Source organism: Coffea eugenioides, chromosome 2 (genome assembly GCF_003713205.1).
Source record: "Coffea eugenioides isolate CCC68of chromosome 2, Ceug_1.0, whole genome shotgun sequence".
NCBI lineage: Eukaryota > Viridiplantae > Streptophyta > Magnoliopsida > Gentianales > Rubiaceae > Coffea > Coffea eugenioides.
In genome coordinates this window covers 69,563,528-69,575,264 of record NC_040036.1, presented here as the reverse complement: position 1 = coordinate 69,575,264, position 11,737 = coordinate 69,563,528, and positions in this window count along the sequence as shown.

Here is an 11,737-nt window from a genome sequence, read left to right as displayed (position 1 = left end):
TTTTCTCTTTTTTTTTTGTTTTTTTGTTTTTGCTTTTTTGTTTTAAAATAGAGAAAGCCACACATATGAGCAATTATAATGGGAACCACCAAGGAACCATAGCAAACCCTGCTGATACTAGAAAAACCAAAGACAATAGCAACCCTGTTGGCATGAAAAAAAGAAAGAAAGAGCAACAATTAGTTGTTTATTCATAAATTTCGCACGTCAATAAGTCAAGTAGATTAATCAATTTGCCTGAGGCAATGTCTTTAAAATAATAATAATAATAAATAATAAAGCCAATGTTTTATTTTGTATAGAAGCAGTCAAGACAACACATTGAGCGCCAGGATTTAGCCTCCCTCCAATTTTGTCCACTATATCCCAAATTTAAGGTGGTGTCACAAAAGTTACACCATCCATTTTTGTAAAATTATACAATTTGATAAAAAAAAAACAAGCATTACCTACTTTTTATTCAAGCACATAGTCAAAAGAATTTTCACTACTTCAATAGGCACTACATCAAGCAGTATGAATTTGTAAGGTGCAAGTTGGAAGATCTAAAATGCTGCATATCATTATTCTACTGGATAAGAATCAGCAAAACTGAAAAGATAGTTCAAGGGAAAAAAATACTACAGTTCCTTTTGGATACTGTACCTATGAATCTACTCCAATTACATCTATTGAAATCATTTAAAGGTTGATAACTCTTGTTCCACATCCACCAGTAAATTTAATCTCATCAATACAATATCCAATAAGAATCGTAAAATATCTCAATTTTTAAGGATCGTATGTGATGTGACCATTTATGCAATTCACACTTAAACCAATAGCACGTTCAGACCCAATTTTTTAAGTGATTCAAACTACCAGTGCGGTTTTGGTAAATTTCAAATATTTCATCAAATTTTTCAAGCCAAACGAAGTCCAATTTTTTCGTATACCACATATTTCAAATATAGTACCATCTATACCCAATTTTTGTCCCTTACTCCAACCAATATGACACTTAGTAGCACAAATATTAGTTATTCAAAGTGTGCAACCTATCATCCATTGACAAATGACAAAATTAAAAGAGTAGAGTTTGCCTCTCAACATTTGACATGGAATCTGCCCTAAATATTTCTGGCTAGTCAATAATGATCTTCAGACCCGCATTTCCCCAGTCCTTCTGCTCTTCCCCAATTTCGTGTACCAACTCATTAAGAATGTAGTTACAGTCCATCACTTCAATCTCCATAAGAGGTGCATCACGCTGTAAACAGGAAGGGACCATTTCCAATTGCCAAACCCCAATCAATCTTAACTTCTGAAGACACGGCAAAGCATCACCACCATCTGTCGCGTCTTCCCATTCGACAACATCCAAGTTTTCCAAACTCAAGCACCTGAGTTCACGGAACCCTCCTGGTGTCAGCTCCCATCTTTCTCCGACAAATGACCCGTCGAGTAATGTAAGGACCGCAAGGTCGGGTAGTTCCTCAATCGCTGAAATTTTACTCCAGGGTAGATGCAAGTGTCCAAGGGCCAACTCTTTCAAGTGTAGAGGGAAAGAAAACTCAACAGGATTCAACTGCAATGACTTTGCCGACACTTCTCTGTATAAAAATATCTGATACATTCCGAACCCTAATAAAAATCTGATTTTCCCCAAATTTTTTCTTGCTTGTTCTTGTTTGTTCTCCGTTCCGCTGCATCTGTTTTAACAAACTGGTATCAAAGCTCTAGGTTCGTCCTAGGGCTCAAATCAAGCAACAACATGTCTGCTTTGAACATCAAGATCGACAAGTTCACCAAGAGAAATAGTTTCAGTCTGTGGCAGCTCAAGATGCGGGCTCTGTTAAAGCAACAGCACCTGTGGAGTCCGCTGACGAAGAAGAAATCGGATTCCGTTGATGAAGAGTCGATCAGTCTGGAGGAAAAGGCTCACTCGATAATCATACTGTGCCTGGCAGATGATGTCATCACTGAGGTCACTGGTGAAGAAACTGCTGCGGGTTTGTGGGTTAAACTTGAGAGTCTCTATACGACGAAGTCTTTAACCAACAAGTTACTCCTAAAGTAACGTCTGTTCGATCTGCGTGTGCAGGAAGGTACTCCTCTTCGAGAACATTTAGATCAATTAAATATGATTTTTCTTAAGTTGCGTAATATTGACGTTAAAATTGAGGATGAGGATGCCGCGTTGATTCTGTTAGTGTCTCTACCGTTATCGTATCAGAATTTTGTTTAGTCTTTTATTGGCGGTAAAGATACAGTGACTTTAGAAGAAGTAAGATCAGCACTGTATAGTAGAGAGTTGCGCCATAAGGTGGCAGGTAGTGTTACAGATAATCAGGCTGCTGGGCTAGCTGTCAGCAGTGGTAAAGGAAAATTGGGAAAAAAGAAGTCCAGAAACAAGAAGCAGTTCTTTAAAGGTCCCAATCGGATGATGTCTGTAACTACTGCAAGGAAAAGGGTCATTGGAAATCTGATTGTCCCAAAAAGAAGAAGCAGTAGGAAAAGCAACATGCATCAGCTTCAGTTGCAAAAAAGGAAGCTAAAAATTCAGAAGAAGACCTGGCCCTAATTGCAAACGAACCAACACATCACTCTGATGTGTGGGTTCTTGATTCTGGGGCGTCCTATCACATATGTTTAAACAGGGAATGGTTTACAACACATGAGCAGATAGATGGCAGAAATGTCGTGATGGCTAATAGTACTGTCTACAAGACTGTTGGGATCGGTTCGATAAAGATCAGGACACATGCTGAAAAAATTGTCATACTGAACGAAGTCAAGCACATTCTAAAAATGACGAAGAATCTGATATCACTTAGTACTCTTGACAGTAAGGATTTCGGGTTCAGCGGAGGAAGTGGACAGTTGTGCATCAATAAAGGTTCATTAATGGTTCTCAAAGGAGTTAAACATGGCACCCTGTACATCTTACAGGGTTCTACGTTAACAGGTTATGCCGCTACTTCTGTTGCATCTTCTGAAGATCGCAGGTCTGATATGACCAAGCTGTGGCACATTAGGCTTGGTGATATGAGCGAAAGGGGAATGCAGATTCTGTCTAAACGTGATCTTCTAGAAGGCCACAAGGTCATAGATCTTGGATTCTGTGAACATTATACTTTCGGTAAACTACATAGCAGAAAGTTTGGGAAGGCAATTCACAGGACAAAAAGCACACTTGATTACATCCATTCTGACTGTTGGGGTCCTCCACGAGTTGAGTCTTTGGGAGGCTGTCCGTATTTTTTATCCATGATTGATGATTATTCAAGGATGACTTTGGTAATCGTTATGAAGGAAAAAGGTGAAGCTTTCAAGGACTTCAAGCAGTGAAAGGCCTTAGTGGAGAAACAAACTGGAAAGAAGATTAAAAGACTGAGAACTGTTAATGGTCTGGAATTCTATTCAAAGGAGTTTGATGAGTTCCGCAAAGATGAAGGAATTGCTTGGCATCACACAGTTCGACACACACCACAACAAAACGGTGTAACAGAACGCATGAATCAGACTCTTCTAGAGAGATTACGGTGTATGCTCTTCAATGCTGAGTTGCCAAGGAGGTTCTGGCCTGAAGCAGTGAGCACAGCCTGTTTTTTGATCAATCGTGCACCTCATATAGGTATAGACTACAAGATACCTTATGAAGTGTGGTCTGGTAAGTCCCTTACTTACTCAAATTTGAAGGCTTTTGGTTGTACTATGTATTATCATGTCAGTGAGGGCAAACTAGAATAAAGGACTAAAAAGGGAGTGTTTCAGGGATATCGAGACGGGGTTAAAGGGTATAGAATCTGGTCACCCTCAGAAAAGAAAGTCATACTTAGCAGAAGTGTAATTTTTGATGAAAACTCTATATTTAACCCTCCTGTGCAGACTGTTGTTGAAGAAAGTGCAGGTGTTGATAAACCGGTGGAGCTACAAATCATTCAAAATGGTTTTGAATCACAGCAGCAATTTGGTGATCATCAACCCCTATCCTTTGAAACTGAACCTCCTGCAGGAGTAGAGTCTCCAGAACCTGCATCAGCAGAAAGGTTGGCACCTATATCCCATACTGCATCAGAAACTCACCAGCACGGTATTGCTTATAATCGTGCGAAGAGAGTGAGAGTACGAGCTCCCAGCAGGTATCGAAATTTTATAGGTTATGCATTTCAGGTTACTGAGGAGGTGGATTCTCCTGAGCCCTCTACCTATAGAGAAACTATTTCAGACAGTGAGTCAGCTCAATGGCTTGCTGCAATGGGTTATAAAATGGAGTCGTTACACAAGAACGGCATTTGAGAATTGGTCAAACGGCCAGCAGAGAGAAAGGTTGTGACTTGCAAATGGGTCTTTAAAAGGAAGGAAGAAATTTCTCCAGTTGAGGGCATCAAGTATAAAGTACGTGTTGTTGCAAGAGGGTTCACTCAAAGAGAAGGAGTAGACTACAATGAGATTTTCTCACCAGTGGTCAGACACACTTCTATCAGGGTGGTACTAGCAATGGTTGCACATCAGGACTTAGAACTTGAGCAGTTAGCTGTGAAGACAGCTTTCCTACATAGAGAGTTGGATGAAGAGATTTGTATGATTCAGCCAGATGGATTCCATGTTCTTGGAAAAGAAGATTATGTGTGCAAGTTGAAGAAATCCTTGTATGGATTAAAGCAGTCCCCAAGACAGTGGTACAAAAGATTTGACGGATACATGATTGAGCTCGGCTACAACAAAAGTCAGTATGATTGTTGTGTATATCACAGCAAACTTGAAGATGGTTCGATGATCTACTTGATTCTATATGTAAATGATATGCTCATAACTGCAAGGAACAAAGCTGATATATAGAAATTCAAAAGTCTTCTCAGTGCAGAGTTTGAGATGAAAGACTTGGGTGCAGCACAGAAAATTCTGGGAATGGAGATTTTCAAGGATGGAAGCCAGAAGAAGCTTTTCATATCACAGAAGAGCTATATTGAGAAGGTACTATCCAGATTTGGCATATCTACAACAAAGCCCTTGAATACTCCGAGTGCAGCGAATGCTCAACTATCAGTTACACTCGCACCACAGTCAGAAGCCGAGATAGAGTATATGGTTAAAGTTCCCTATTCTAGTGCAGTGGGTAGTTTGATGTATGCCATGGTCTGCACTAGACTTGATCTAGCACATGCAGTCAGTGTTGTTAGCAGATTTATGGCTAATCCTAGGAAGGAGTACTGGCTGGCCGTGAAACGAATTTTTTGGTACTTGAGGGGTACATCTGATGTTGGTCTCATCTATGGAGGTGATACAGAGTGTTTGGTTACAGGCTATTCAGATTTTGATTATGCTGGAGATGTTGATAGTAGGAGGTCGATGACTGGTTATGTTTTCACTCTTGGACATTCTGTAGTTAGTTGGAAAGCAACTCTACAACCTACAGTGACTCTGTCCACTACTGAGGCAGAGTATATGGCACTGACGGAGGCTGCTAAAGAAGAAATTTGGTTAAAGGACCTGGTTGGAGATCTTGACCTATATCAGAATCAGGCTAATATATATTATGATAATCTCAGTGCAATATGTCTAGTCAAGGATCAAGTTCATCATGAGAGGACTAAACACATTGATGTCTGATATCACTTCTTGAGATCTGAGACAAGGATCAAGGTGAAGAAAATTGGCGCTGCTGACAATCCTGCTGATATGTTCATCAAGCCTGTTCCTCGTAGTAAGTTCAAACATTGTTTGGACTTGCTAAATGTCCTAAGTTTCTGATAGTCCTAATGGGCATTCTGATGGTACTTAGAGACAATTCTGATAGTAAAAAAAGACTCTGAGTCCGTTTGGCACTTCATCAGTACGTCTGTTACATCTGTTTTTGAGACGATTTAAGTCAAGGTAGAGATTTGTTGAAATGTCTTGAATCAGATCTTCGACCTCCGCTAAGCTGTTCGGGGGCCTCGCTTAATAAGGGTCCATTTTTGTTTGGGTCTCGATTTTTGGGCCAATGGTCCAGTCCGTTTTGGTTATTTGGTTGTATATATATACCTTATATCCATTCTGTACAAAAATATCTGATAAATTCCGAACCCTAATAAAATCTGATTTTTCTTGCTTGTTCTTGTTTGTTCTTCCTTTCCGCTGCATTTATTTTAACAATATCCACCATACCAGGAGATGTGTTAGCCAAAATATTGTATATTCAGGTCAGAGGCAAGTTTCAACATTCAAATTGCCAAGACATATATGAAATCATTATTCACTAATTCAATGAAACTGGAGCTTGCCTGTATAAAAGTTGTCCATCTGTCATGGAGGAAAAAAGAAATCTGAGCAAATATAGAAGAAACTATAAAAGCAAAAGCCTTGAACAAACTCTATACGTGCAAGTGACTATCAGAAGAAACAGGAGAATCAAGACCTTAAATAAAAGTGAGGTCGAAGAGGGTGAGCCATGGGACCAGCATCCTGGATGATTATGACAAAGAATAATGAGTCACAACAAGCTGAACCATGATCTATTTGGAATAACATGATTTTTTCCTATCCAATTGATGGTTCATGATGAACTGAGCCCAAGTTTTAGATAATTAAGATGTGCTACCGGAGTCATAGGCAACAAAGATAGCTTTATATTACTGAGCCCAAGTAATGTCTTGCAGAGAGAGGAGTGAAAGAGTGGGAAAGACAGGGAGCGAGAGAGAGAGAGAGATATATATATATACCTTCTCATACACCTGCCAAATGAACACATGAAAAATCAGTCGCAGAAGTTCACACACTACCAAGAAGAGATATCAAACGATGCAAATGCTATGCCTTACAATTATTGCAAGTTGAAAATCAGCCATCATATCCACCATACCAGGAGATGTATTAGCCAAAACATTGTATATTCATGTCAGAGGCAAGTTTCAACCTTCAAATTGCAAAGACATATATGAAACTATTATTCACTAATTCAATGAAACAGGAGCTTGCCTGTATAAAAGTTGTCCATCTGTCATGGTGGAAAAAAGAAATCTGAGCAAATATAGAAGAAACTATAGAAGCAAAAGCCTTGAACAACTCTATAAGTGCACGTGACTATCAGCAGAAACAGGAGAATCAAGACCTTGATATAAGTGTGAGGTCGAACAGGGTGAGCGATAGGACCAGCATCCTAGATGATTATGGCAAAGAATAATTAGTCACAACAAGCTGAACCATGATCTATTTGGAATAACATGATTTTTTCCTATCCAATTGATGGTTCATGATGAACCGAGCCCAAGTTTTAGATAATTAATATGTGCTATTGGAGTCATAGGCAACAAAGATAGCTTATATTACTGAGCCCAAGTAATGTCCAGCAGAGAAAGGAGTGAAATAGTGGGAAAACAGGGAGCGAGAGAGAGAGAGAGATTATATATATATACCTTCTCATACAATTGCAAAATGAACAGATGAAAAATCAGTCGCAAAGTTCACACACTGCCAAGAAGAGAAATCAAACGATGCAAATGCTATGCCTTACCATTAATGCAAGTTGAAAATCAGCCATCATATCCACCATACCAGGAGATGTGTTAGCCAAAACATTGTATATTCATGTCAGAGGCAAGTTTCAACATTCAAATTGCCAAGACATATATGAAACTATTATTCACTAATTCAATGAAACAGGAGCTTGCCTATATAAAAGTTGTCTATCTGTCATGGAGGAAAAAAGAAATCTGAGCAAATATAGAAGAAACTATAGAAGCAAAAGCCTTGAACAAACTCTATACGTGCAAGTGACTATCAGAAGAAACAGGAGATCAAGACCTTGATATAAGAGTGAGGTCCAATAGGGTGAGCCATGGGACCAGCATCCTAGATGATTATGACAAAGAATAAATAGTCACAACAAGCTGAACCATGATCTATTTGGAATAACATGATTTTTTTTCTACCCAATTGATGGTTCATGATGAATTGAGCCCATGTTTTAGATAATTAATATGTGCTACAGGAGTCGTAGGCAACAAAGACAGCTTTATAAACCTGAGGATATTGATAAATTCTAAGCTTCAAAACATCGGCTATTCTCTTCACAGTACTGCTGCCCACATCAGATGAAAATTCCTGTCCGTTGGCATTCATGTTCAAGAGTTAAGCCAGAATTGAATGTTTATAATAACCACAGCCTCCACAGAAAAAATGTATACCGGATCACGGAAAACAGTAAGCCCTTCTTTCAAACTAAGTTGGGCAAAAACTGAAGCAGGCTCCTTACAAACGAAAAAACTAAAAAAATAACGACTAGATTCATAACTATTTATAAAAAAAATGTAAAAAATTTAGTTCTCCTTTGCCCAACGTTGATGGGCAACAAGATCCCCTATACTTTTAAACTTGTTATCAGATATATCGCAACTGAACTTCAAGCGACCATGTACAGAAGTATTGTGCTTCAATAGTGCATCACGACTCTCAAATGAGCATTTACAGTGGGAATGGTAACACCACCACTGAACTCCGGGTGGCGGATCTCGGGGTTCTTGTTCTTTTTTTGGCATATTTAAACCTAAAAAAGAAAGTATGAGAATGACAAATTACAAATTAAAAAAATAAAATCAAAATAACAGCAAAAGAAAAGGAAAAATAATCCGAAGCTGCATGTTTTGTCATCACAACTATCACCAAAAAAAAAACATTGAGTTCTAATTAGCGATAGAACTTTTTTTTCAAGTTTTAAGTTGAAATATTTGTTCAAACTGATCATCACACATATCTTCATCGTCATCACAAAAAACCAAAAGTTTTTTGAAACATACATAACAACACAAAGCTTGCTAAATTCAAAAGTTTCTGAAAGCCAAAAGCCAAAAGTTTCTGAAAAATTTTTCTTCAACAAAACAATTGCAGGTAAATTCAACCCTTCGAAGCTAGCTTTTCTAATTTCAGAAATTTTTTCGTAATCTTTTGCTTTTCAACAAAGAAAGCACGGATATACTTCATCTGCATAAGTGAAAGGCGAAAAATCTGCTACATTACAAAATAAAAATCCAGAAATAACTAATTAAAAGGAAGCGATAATCACCATAGCTTAAGTACTTCTCCACTTATTCTGCACTTGCTGGTTCTGTATTTCCTCCGTCTGGATGCTTCTCATGAGAAAAATGTGTGGGTGAATGTTTACTGTGAATCTCTCCCATATCCTACCTATTAAAAACGTTGCACTACAAAGACGTAATGATTATGAGGCTAACACCTAAAGGGTAGAAAAAAAGAGTCGAACAAAAACGAGTAACAGTAAGACGTGCAGTGCAAGCAGCCGCATTTGCCGGGAACAAATACAGGGTAACTAGACACTCAGTTATATATTTTTTTTTTCTAAAATTCAAAATTTACACTGCCTTGGTGCGTAATGTTGATGTTAAAATTGAGGTTGAGGATGCCGCGTTGATTGTGTTAGTGTCTCTACCGTTATCGTATGAGAATTTTGTTCAGTCTTTTATTGGCAGTAAAGATATAGTGACTTTAGAAGAAGTAAGATCAGCACTGCATAGTAGAGAGTTGCGCCATAAGGTGGCTGGTAGTATTACAGATAATTAGGCTGCTGGGCTAGTTGTCAGTAGTGGTAAAGAAAAATTTGAGAAAAAGAAGTCTGGAAACAAGAAACAGTTCTCTAAAGGTCCCAAGCCGGATGATGTTTGTAACTACTGCAAGGAAAAGAGTCATTGGAAATATGATTTTCCCAAGAAGAAGTAGCAGGAAAAGCAACACGCTTCATCTTCAGTTGCAGAAAAAGAAGCAGAAAATTCAGAAGAAGACCTGGCCCTAAATGCAAACGAACCAACACATCACTCTGATGTGTAGGTTCTTGATCTTATGGCATCCTATCACATATGTCCAAATAGGGAATGATTTACAACATATGAGCAGATAGACGACGGAAATGTCTTGATGGCTAATAGCGTTGTCTGCAAGGCTGGTGGGATCGGTTCGATTAAGATCAGGACACATGCTGGAAAAATTGCCATATTGAACGAAGTCAGGCACGTTCCAAAAATAACGAAGAATCTGATATCATTTAGTACTCTTGACAGTAAGAGATTCAGGTTCAGCGGAGGAAGTGGAGAGTTGTGCATCAGTAAAGGTTCATTAGTGGTTTTCAAAGGAGTTAAGCATGGCACCCTATACATCTTACAGGGTTCTACGCTAACGGGTTCTGCCGCTGCTGCTGTTGCATCTTCTGAAGATCACAGGTCTGATATGACCAAGCTGTGGCACATTAGGTTTGGTCATATGAACGAAAGGGGGATGCAAATTCTGTCTAAACGTGATCTTCTAGAAGGCCGCAAGGTCACCGATCTTGGATTCTGTGAATATTGTACTTTCGGTAAACTACATCGCAGAAAGTTTGCGAAGGAAATTCACAGGACAAAAGGCATACTTGATTACATCCATTCAAACTGTTGGGGTCCTTCACGAGTTGAGTCTTTGGGAGGCTGTCAGTATTTTTTATCCATGACTGATGATTATTCAAGGATGACTTGGGTAATCATTATGAAGGAAAAAGGTGAAACTTTCAAGAACTTCAAGCAGTGGAAGGCCTTAGTGGAGAATCAAACTGGAACGAAGATCAAAAGGCTAAGAACTGATAATAGTTTGGAATTCTATTCAAAGGAGTTTGCTGAGTTCTGCAAAGATGAAGGAATTGCTCGGCATCACACAGTTCGACACACACCACAATAAAACGGTGTAGCAGAACGCATGAATCAGACTCTTCTAGAGAGAGTACGATATGTGCTCTTCAAGGTGGTTCTGGGCGGAAGCAGCAAGCACAACCTATTTTTTGATCAATCGCGCACCTCATACAGGTATAGACTATAAGATACCTTATGAAGTGTGGTCTGGTAAGTACCCTACTTATTCAAATTTGAAGGCTTTTGGTTGTACTATGTATTATCATGTCAGTGAGGGCAAACTAGAACAAAGGGCTAAAAAGGGAGTGTTTCTGGGATACGGAGACAGAGTTAAAGGGTATAGAATTTGGTCATCCTCAGAAAAGAAAGTTACACTTAGCAGAAGTGTAATTTTTTATGAAAACTCTATACTTAACCCTCCTGTGAAGACAGTTGTTGAAGAAAGTGCAGGTGTTGATAAACAGGTGGAGTTATAAATCGTTCAAAATGGTTTTGTATCACAGCAGCAATTTGGTGATCATCAACCGCTATCCTTTGAAACTGAACCTCCTGCAGGAGTAGAGTCTCTAGAACCTGTATCAGCAGAAAGGTTGGCACCTATATCCCATACTGCATCAGAAACTCTGTAGCACGGTATTGCTTATGATCGTTCGAGGAGAGTGGGTGTACGAGCTCCCAGCAGGTATCGAAATTTTATAAGTTATGCATTTCAGGTTGCTGAGGAGGTGGATTCTCCTGAGCCCTCTACCTATAGAGAAGCTATTTCAGACAGTGAGTCAGCTCAATGGTTTGCTGCAATAGGTGATGAAATGGAGTCGTTACACAAGAACGGCACTTGGGAATTGGTCAAACGGCCAGCAGAGAGAAAGGTTGTGACTTGCAAATGGGTCTGTAAAAGAAAGGAAGAAATTTCTTCAGCTGAGGGCATCAAGTATAAAGCACATGTTGTTGCAAGAGAGTTCACTCAAAGAGAAGGAGTAGATTACAATGAGATTTTCTCACCAGTGGTTAGACACACTTCTATCAGGATGTTACGAGCAATGGTTGCACATCAGGACTTAGAACTTGAGCAGCTAGACGTGAAGACTGCTTTCTTACATGGA